We start from the raw sequence: 10,025 nt of genomic DNA, 5'->3' as shown, positions 1-10,025 counted from the left end.
TATATATATATATATATATATATATATATATATATATATATATATATATATGCATAGAAAAAGCAGTAGATAGAGGGTTCAGTGTTTTCAGGCATCTGTTGGCATCTTGGGACCTACCCCATGTGGATAAAAGGACTGCTGTAATTTCTTTAGTAGAAGTTCCTTTTATTTTTTTTAAAGATAAGAATATCATGCTAAGTGAAGTAAGCCAATCCCCAAAACCAAAGGCCAAATGTTTTCTCTGATATGTGGATGTTGATCCATAATGGGGGTGTTGGGAGGAGCATGGTAGAAATGGAGGAACTTTAGGGCAAACAGAAGGGAGTGGGAGGGAGGGGACAAGGGGGTAGGAAAGATGGAGGAACGAGATGGGCATCATTACCCTAAGTACATGCATGAAGACACAAATGGTGTGACTCTACTTGGTATACGACCAGAGACATGGAAAACTGTGCTCTATATGTGTACTATAAATTGAAATGCATTCTGCTGTCATGTAGAATAAATTAGAAAAAATAAATAAATAAACAAAAAATAATAATAATAATCAATACTGGTAGGTGCTCCAGGGTGGAGAAAAGTACTATCTGGAAAGGTCCTTGACTGGGGTCAGGCAGTCACCCACTGGTCATCATATCAAAACTTACAGCCTTTCAGGAGAAAAAGTAAAGTATCAAGAAAAATGCTTATTAGCATGTCCCGTAAAAAATGCGAGTGACAGGATTATGTTTTTCATTTTCCTTTTTTAGATTCTTCTCCTTAGGCCAGATTTGATGAGATCATGTTATGCTTACAATAAAGGAAACAAAAACCCTCACAATACAACTTCCAAGTATTATAAAACCCTCCCATGGCTTTAACTGCCCTAGGAGTGGGCCCTGCCAATCTCCTCCATATTCCCTCTCCCTCTCTGGATTGCAGAATTCCAGCTAAATTCTGTTGCTTCCTCTTTCCCACATCTACTTTCTGTTTTGTTTTGTTTTTTTCCTGCCAGGAATGCGTTCTCTTCTTCGAGGCTTAATATCCCAGGAATTAATTTATGAAAACCCATTTATTAAATTAGTTTTCCAGAATGAACCACTGGCCAACATTAGTCAGTTTGTATATTCATTAAAACAATAAAAGTTTCAGTAGCTTTTACCAGAAAATTTCATAGCTTTAGGCAATGTTTAGTTTTGGTTGTTATTGATAGAAATATGCTTTCAGCATTTCTTATAGGAAATTTTGATCTTACATCAACTTCCTGCCCCCCCCACCTGCATATTTAGAATTTTCAAACATTATACAGGGCTGTGGAGTGAGGCTCAGTGGTAGAACATAGTAGTGCTTACCTAGCATGTGTGAGGTCCTGGGATCAGTACCCAGCTATGGGGGAAAATTATACCGCAAATTACCATGTACCCCATGTACCCATTATCTGGATTGTAAAATGGTTACATTGAAGTGTTTTTTTTTTTTTTTTAAGAATATGGTCAATGCTTTGGTTACAATCTTTGTTCAACTTTTTGATGACCACTTAACAATCTTGGGCTTTTATAAAGCTGGTTTTGTTGACTGTTTCCTTTAAAGTTTCTATTTATGGTTAATGCATATCAGAAATGAAGTACTGATAACATGATTCACTATTCTAGTTTATTCTGAGGAAATTAGCTTTCTCGTTTTTTGAACAGTTGAACACATTTTTATGTCAGATGTTTATGCAAACTGCTACTTATTCACGTATTTCAAATGATCCTTGTTAGAGCCAAAATTTTCAGCATTTCTCAGGAAAGAATTGTTTTAGCTAATCCTGATTTCTCTAATATGCCTTTAAACTTAATTGAGATTTCAGATTTCTTTGGGATGTTTTGCATTAAAATTTGATTTGTTTAAAACTGAATTAAAATTAAATTCTATTTTAAACTTAATAAATTTAAATTTAAGCCTGACAAAAGAAAAGTCCAGGATACACATTGAAGTGCTGGAAATGATATCTGTCTAGTAAAAATTCACATACACACATTTATTTATTTATCTCCAGTTCATATTTTCTAACAATCACAAAACCCTCTTATCCAGCATTTTGACGTCTGCTGTTTCAGTCAACTGAAGTTCCATTCAGCTAGAGAGACAGAGAGAAAAAGAGAGAGAAAGCGGGGGGCGGGGGGGAGAGAGAAAACTGATGAAAAATCATAAAAAAATATTTACAGTTCAAAGAATAGAAAAAGACATTCATGAGTATCAAAAGGAAATGAGAAGAAACTGAAGCAAATTTGTTTGACCATTAAATGCTTAATATTTGGAAAATATCAATTCACATGGAAAAAAAATCAGCTTAGACTTATTCCTGCTTTGCCACCGCCCACCCCCTTTGCAGTGCTAAAGGTTGAACCCAGGGCTTTGCATATGTCACTTTTTAAAAGGTAGCATTACACAAGATTCATTTGCTGGGTGGCATTATCAAGCTAAATTTGGTTAATAGACAGAAAAGCATATCTTACAATAGGAAACTCAAAGATGAATATTCTAATTAAAGCTACTTGGTAAGGCAAATTCAGTGTATTGGTCATTTGGCCAATTGAATTGATTTGCTGTGAGTTGGTCATGAAAGGAATTGACTAAGAGCTAAGTACTCGACACATTTTAATTTAATTCTCCTAATAGGTTCTCTATCATCCCTGTTTTACAGATGAGAAAATGAATGCTTTTGCTGGTTGGGTAATGTAAGATATTAAGTGAGGCTGTTTGAGCCAGAGTTGTGTGCTTAAAATTGTGTGCTTAACCACAGAACTAGCTCTCTAGCACCCACCTAGCTCTTTGCTCCTGGTGGCCTTACAGAGCACAAACTGTTCCAGTAGGCATTCCTTCTTGCGGGAAGTCTTCCTGACTTCCAAGACCAGACTGGGTGTTTCTCTTCTGGGTTCCCAGTGAACTCCATTCACGTCTCCATCACAACACATGCAGTGCTTTGAAAGTGTCACCATGTGTTTCTGCCTTGCCCAGGATATTGTGAGTTCCTGGAGATCATAAGCACTGACTTTTTCATCTTGGTAGCCCTGGTACCTTCCACAGGACCCTGGCACACAGTGGGTGCTCACGAGGGCATACTTGACATGAGTGGCTTTCAGAACGTATCCAGTCTTGTGTACTGATGGTTCCGTGGCTCTCTGAATCATGTTCGCCTAGTTTGGGTGCTGGGCTGCACTAGTGGGTTTGATTGGCATACCATATAGCAGTCCAGGCAGCGGCAGGAGGTGTTTTCAGACAGGAGTTTGAGTGCTTGTAGATGCCCTACTATTCAGTGTCGCTCCCAGGAAGGCAAAGGAGAATAATGGAGGTCCAAAGACAGTAGCTTTCTGTTTCTCTCTCTCCCTATCTAAACATTGTGTTTTTCATAGTACCTTAATCACACTGTCATCCTGATTCCCTCCCAAGATGAGAAGGTGACCCCAGGAAAGTGGAGGTCTTGTCTGACTCATTCTTTAGTGAATTTCCAGGGTTTAGGGCAATAATTAGCACCAAGTTAGTCCTGATTAATAGTTGTTGAGTGAATAAGCCTTAGTTAGGTTCCTCATTCCTATCTCTAAAGCTTCTTCTAGCTTTAATGGTATTTGACCCAGGGCCTGTTCTGGGAACTTGACCCAAAGCATCTTATTAACCTGCCAGACATAATAAGGAGAAAATGAGGATGAAAGGGGAAAGGTACACTCAGACATTGTCAGTGGGACTGCAAATTAGTACATGCACTCTGGAAAGCAGTATGGATATTCCATAAATGAGCCACCGGATGACCTAGTTATCCCACTCCTTGATATTTATCCAAAAGATCTAAAGTTAGCACACTATAGAGATGCAGCCACATCAACATTTATAGCAACACAATTCACAATAACTTAGTTATGGAACCAGCCCAGGTGCCCGTCAACACATGAATGAATGAAGAAAATATGATATATCTATGCAAGGGAGTTTCACTCCGCTATAAAGAAGAACAAAACGATGGCATTTACTGGTAAGTGAATGAGTGGGTGGAATTGGAGTACATCACGCTAAGTGAAATAAGCCAGGCTCAGAAAGTCAAGGGCCAAATGTTTTTTTTTTTTCTCATATGTGAAAGCTAGAGCAAAATAAGAAAAAAAAAAAGGAGGGTGGGTCCCAGGAAAATAGATCAGTGGAGTAGAGGGGGAGGGAGGAGGCACAGGAAAAGGGAAGAGCTGTGAAATGAAATTGACCAAATTATGCTATGAATACATACGAATGTACCACGGTGAATTCCACCTTTGTGTATACTATACAGCACCAATTTAAAAAGAAGCAATAAGTAAAGAGAAGGCAGACCAGGAGAGTAGAGGAAGGAGAACAGGTGAGGGAGGAGGGGGAGGAAAGAGAAAGTACTGGGGAATGAAATGGGGAATTATACGCCATGTATATATGACTTTATATTTGTTATATAAAAACTATAATGCATCAATAAAAACACACAGAAAAACCCAGTTTGACACTGTCCCCTAAAGTTGAATGTAACCCTTAACCTAACTATTTCACTCCTAGATTGCACATGGATAAGACTGGATAGATGTTAAGAATGTTCATAAAAGTACAGTTCATAATATCAGGAACCTATGAGTAACCCAGACAACCAGGAAAGGGAGTGCTGGTGAATAAATTCTGATATATTCATATAATGAAATATTATAGAAAGGCCAAACCGAATGCCTGCCACATGCATCACCAGGGTGGATCTTACCAATATAAGTAAACCCTACAATTACACTTTTTTAAAAAAAAATAAAGTTAAAACAACATGTATGCATACACATACTTAATACATATAACACAAAGAAGACTTTTATTTTTATTTTTTTGTGGTGCTGGGGATTTAACCCAGGGCCTTGTGCATGTGAGGCAAGCACTCTACCAACTGAGCTACATCCCCAGCCCCCATAAAGAAGACTTGATAAGATCCTATAGAAAAGAATGTCAGGGAATATTAATCACATAACTCAGGATGAGGGTTCACTTTGGCTTGGGAGAAGGAGGGAAATCAAATGAATATGGATATATAGGGTTGATATGTTTTGATTTCTTGTCAAGGTCCTTGTGGTTTTTTTTTTTTTTTTTTTTTTTTTTTGGCAATGGGGGTAGGGGAAGTTTCGGGAGTTTTATCTTCATTGAAAATAACAAAGAAATTCATGCATGGATCAATGCATGTTTTGTGGACTATTAAGTACCAGGGGGCCAATTATAAAAGCATCTATTTTAAACAGAAGTTAGACTAAGATGAGGCAAATAAGGTTATTAATTATAAGAAACACAGGAGGTTTGAGTCTGGACCACAGATTGACAAATTCAATTCAAAGTGTCAGATGGAAGGTTAAGAGCTTGTTCTAAAAGGCCCCATTATGAAACTTATCTCCACAACAGCTCTCAGGAGTACATTACAAAACACCCACCTGAAGAATGTATTTTCTTTTGTAAATATTCTCTTCCATTTCTGGACGGCACCCGGACCCGGCTCAGCAAAACCAGCAAGTGACTTGGAGATTGCTAGCAACAGAGGACATGGATTCCTTGCTTTTCACAACAACTGAACTCTCCTGTATGCTCCAAAGACTCCTCTGGTGTTCTCTTCTTCCTATGAGGCATTAAATGTGAAATAAGGTCTTGCTTGGCAGTTTGCCACCAAGTATCCTTTTGCAACTTCTGTAACCCATGCTTATAGCACCGCGGAGTTCTGTAATGCGTATTGGAGTGCTGTGAACACAGGCTACTTCCAGGCAATGAGTTAGTTGTCATTGTTTTAAATAAGTAGCATGTTACTGCAATTCCACTATTACAAATACAGAAGCTTGCTCTGTTTTTTAGATTCTTTAGGATCTGGAGAAAACAACAACCTGTTAACTCTGATCTATGGGACGGGCTCTGCTGTTCTGGCACAGAGTAGGCACTTCAGAATGCTTGTTGAATAAACAGACATGATTTTCCAAATACTAATTTTTGGATTTCAAGAGAAAGACTAGTTGAGAACATACTTTCTCTGGACAGTGTTTTCTATAGCAAAAAGATCGATCTAAAAAAGTATGAATGTATTTATGGCATATGTCAAAAGAAGTTGTAATCTGAGACTATCTTTGGGAATTACAAACACTCATAGGCATTGCGCTTGAGGACATCCACATGGCAAGGACATACCTTCAAAGAGTGTACAGAATCTGGAGAGGCAGCATATGTGCGTGTGCACCTCCCCACACACACACTGATTGAGCAATTAGGAGACTAACTAAGCCCTCCCACATAGATGGCCCCCTTGTTAAAACGACAAATTCTCCAGATGGCTTGGACACGAACCTTGAATTTCTTTGCCAAAAGACAGCAGCAGAGTCTAATGCAGGTCATATTAGAAACCAAGGGGAAAATGAAAGACATAATTAAGTCCTTTGGGATGAAGTTAGCCATCAAAATGAAAGAAATACAGACCTTTCCCATAAGATTAGCCATCAAAAGCAGATATTCGCAAGAGCATACCTGTAGAAGGAGAAAGGAAAAGTCCCTTTTCCTGTCCCCTAAGGCCATTTGATCCATATGGAGAAAAATCCCACGTACTTTTCAGGAAGTCATAGGAGGTTCATGTATAGATACATGTTCATATTTTCCCAATTGAGGTTATTTATATTAAAAAAAAAAATCTGAACCCCGCCCGTCCCTCTTCTGGTGACTGCTCATTCTTTGAGTGACTCCACTTGCCAAACTACTTCATTTTTTTGTTATTGTTTTGCTTTCCTTCTAAGTCCTGTGTTCGTTTTCCCCTAAATTAATATGCTTGCTGGTAAGCTGGTCTCCAAGCGTGAAGTCATTTCTCATGTGCGTGTTTTGCAGGCACCGCTGACAGTCAGCTCTTGAGTGCAGTCATGCTGTCGACTTGACCCGACTTGCCTCCACTGGAACACGAAGGCACAAACAGCCCTCTCCACCCCATGGCTGCCTGAGGTGGGGTGGGGCAGAGTCCACAGAAGGTGCTTCTTTTTCTTGGCTACCTAACATCTCCCCACCACCACCACTCCAAATTGGTTGCCAATCTGGGCTTCACCCCTTCTTGCTGCTACAATTCCCTTTGGAGAGTGGGGTCTTAAGTGAAAAAATAAGTAACACATGCTCTGGGAGACTGGGATCAGTGTTCGATGATACAACATCAGGATCCCTGCAGGCTGGTGTCTTTTATGGGTTTGCACCCACACACAAGCAGACATGGGTATGGATGGAAAGAGCTACCTGGAGCTTCAAGATACAGCACACTGAAGATGGGTTGTGGCTAGGTGTTTTTACCTCCGCCAGTCTGTGAGTTGTTTTTAAGTTGTAGATGGACACAATATCTTTGTTTTATTTATTTATTTTTATATGTGGTTCTGAGGATCGAACCCAGTGTCTCATGCCTGCGTGGCAAGCGCTCCACCACTGAGCTACAACCCCAGCCCCCGCTATTTCTTCTTAAAAAAAAAAAAAAAAACCCAAACCATTTAAGTATAATTTACATAGAGTAAACTGTACATATTTAAAGTGTCCTTTGTTGATTTTTGACATATGCTGAGAAATCATCACTGCTAAGATTACAAACAGTTCTGTCCACTCCAAATGAGTTTCTTTGTAGATATGGCCAATTTTTATCTTTAACTTGGAAGGCTTCTTGGTTTTGAGGGGATTTGACTCACTTAGAAGCCCAGGGTTTAATGTGGGGTCTCTGATAGGATTTAAGAAACCCACAGAGCTACACCCCCAGTGCACCTCTTCCTGGGGAGGTGGGGCTGCAGGGGGAATGCTCTGATCAACAAGGCTCAGGACTTCTGTTCTGACTCACGCTTGTCCTGGGGCACATACTCGGTTCCGATAAGAGGCAGTGAATCTGTCCTCCGTTTTGTTTATAATGAATGAGTCACGCTGGAAGTCAGGCATCTCCTTTTTTTTTTTTTTCTCTCCCATGTTACGGGGTTAGGCAAGAAATCAGAGGCAGAGACACCCCAGTCAAAGCGCAGTCATCCTTAAAGTGTCCGGTGACTCCAGCCTCAACAGTTTAGGACTCGTGACTCAATGGGGACCCCTACTGGTGAGACCAAGACGGCCCGTGCGGAGGAGCTAAGATCTGCCTTTCCCCCACCTCAAGGGCAGACGGGGGCGAGGACTTGCAGATGTACCAGAGGAACGGGAAGCAGCAGCTGAGGTCCTTGCATCCTGCATCCTGTCCGCCGCACCTGCATGGAGGGGTGAGCTCCAAGTGTGAGTCACAACCTTCAACCTAGGCCCACACTGGACCAATTAACTACATAATTGCTTCAGGACGAACCTTCCCCCAGCTGCAGGCCGCCCCCAGGGTACAGCTCTCCAGGCTGCAAGCCAACAGCCTTCAACTCTGTCAATTGTAAAGCCCCAGGTTTAAAAAGCCAAGTTGCATTATTATTATTATTTTTTTTTTTAGCCAATGCCTTCTTGGCCCACTTCAGATTCCTATACCCAAGTCCTAATGGGAGCGGGGGTGGGGTCGGGGGTGGGGTGCTGTCTCAACTAGAATTAATGTCATGATCAAGTCAACATTAAGTAGATTTATCGGCTGTTTCAATGCATTGAAGCAAAGCGCTTTGTTTTGAGAACAAATCACCATAGCAACTCGGCCGCCCCAGTTATAGTAAGCTCAGCACAACCAAAATAAAAATCCTTACCAAGTCTTGGGATTGGCTGGGGAGAGCCACTGAACCTCAACTTGCTGCTTCAGGTGCCATTAGCCAGCACTCGGTTTGACTTTGTAACTTGCTGAAAGGGATGCTTTCAATAATAATAAAGCTGAAAACTTGGCTTACAAACAGTGGGATTCTAGGCCTTTCCCCAGCCAGTGTACATACGGGCAGCCCTCGCGGCCAAACAGCACCACTGCTTTGTTAAAATAGAAGGCTTCAGAAAAGCGCTGGCTGTTATTCACTGTGACTTGTGGTTCTGTGCCAAGTTGGAGGTATGCCTGGTAACATAAATGCTGGTCTTTAAGAAGAGGCAAATCAATACAAAAACAGGTTTTCTGTAGGTGTGAAAGGAAGAAAAGCAAGGCCACTTTTATTTTTTTTTCTCTACCTCCAGCTCTGAGCTTTAGCCAGAGCTGTTTAATTGTCTGTTCTTCTCTGGGGCATTTTCCTTCTCCCAGTCTGCTCTGCTCCTGCATCCCCATCTCCCATGAACAGAGTCACCTTTGACCTGGCCCTCGCCCCAGTCAGAGTCTTTTCCCATCTTTACCTTCCCGGTGGCTTCTCAGCCTCTCAGGCTGGAGTGTGTCCCAGGCCCCTGCCCCATGACCCAGGATGACCAGTGTGCTCTGTGGTATATCTTGAGGTCACCAGCACTAGGACTGCTGCACTCCTAACCTTTGGGGTCAGTGCCTTGAAATTCTCTCCTGCCTTTCAGGCTGGTTACTGTGATTCAGTTCCCTCTCCCTTTCCTCCCTAGTTCTGTGTGTCTATCCTCCACCTAAAGGTGGGCATTATCTAAAGCTGTCTGCTGGTCCTTCTGTGTTTCTTCACCTTTAGCCATTTATGCAAAGCCTTCACCTCTCACTTCTGTGCAGATGTCTCCAACATCTTAAATGGAGCCTGACCCATCTCATAGTAACTATCAAACTGAGCTTATCCTTCTTCCTCTAAACCAGGCCCTTCTTCAGACTTGCTTTTTTCCTGTTAAACACTCCCATTATTTCCTGAGTCCAGGCTTCAAAACTGGCTTTGAACTCCTCCTAGGCATATATTTCCTTTGCCCCATTGACTGGCCTACTTGGATACTTCTTTATGTCCTTCTTTCCATTTCCAAAGCCATCTTCCTCTTTCTGGCCCTCATTACCTATTGCTTGGGTTGGTATAGTGGCTTCTGCAGTAATCTCCCCACCATTCCTCCCTGCCAGCCAGCAAGAAGTGGGAGAAAGAAGGTGAGCTTTGTGATTTGAATTTGCAGTTATTTCTGCTGTGGTTTTAATTTCTTAATCTCTCCAGAGTCTCAGTTTCCTGGCAGTAAGGTTATGA

General features: G+C 41.3%; 1 long non-coding RNA gene across 2 annotated transcripts in view; it reads right to left on the bottom strand.

Annotated features, from left to right (window-relative positions):
- The window catches only part of LOC125612322, a 14,147-nt gene extending 4,446 nt beyond the window's left edge, over positions 1-9,701 (bottom strand). Inside the window, exons 1-2 of one of the 2 annotated variants that reach the window (XR_007342651.1) lie at positions 8,688-9,701; positions 5,433-5,614 (exon numbers count right to left, since the gene is read on the bottom strand). This is a non-coding gene — a long non-coding RNA (uncharacterized LOC125612322). Of the gene's footprint in view, positions 1-5,432; positions 5,615-6,504; positions 6,612-8,687 lie in introns of those variants that run through there. The other variant, XR_007342652.1, reaches the window with a different exon arrangement.
- Positions 9,702-10,025: the final 324 nt, after the last annotated feature.

The sequence above is a fragment of the Marmota marmota genome, unplaced genomic scaffold (genome assembly GCF_001458135.2).
Source record: "Marmota marmota marmota unplaced genomic scaffold, marMar, whole genome shotgun sequence".
Taxonomy (NCBI): domain Eukaryota; kingdom Metazoa; phylum Chordata; class Mammalia; order Rodentia; family Sciuridae; genus Marmota; species Marmota marmota.
The sequence above is the reverse complement of the archived record's forward strand: the minus strand, read 5'-3'. Positions and strand labels throughout refer to the sequence as shown.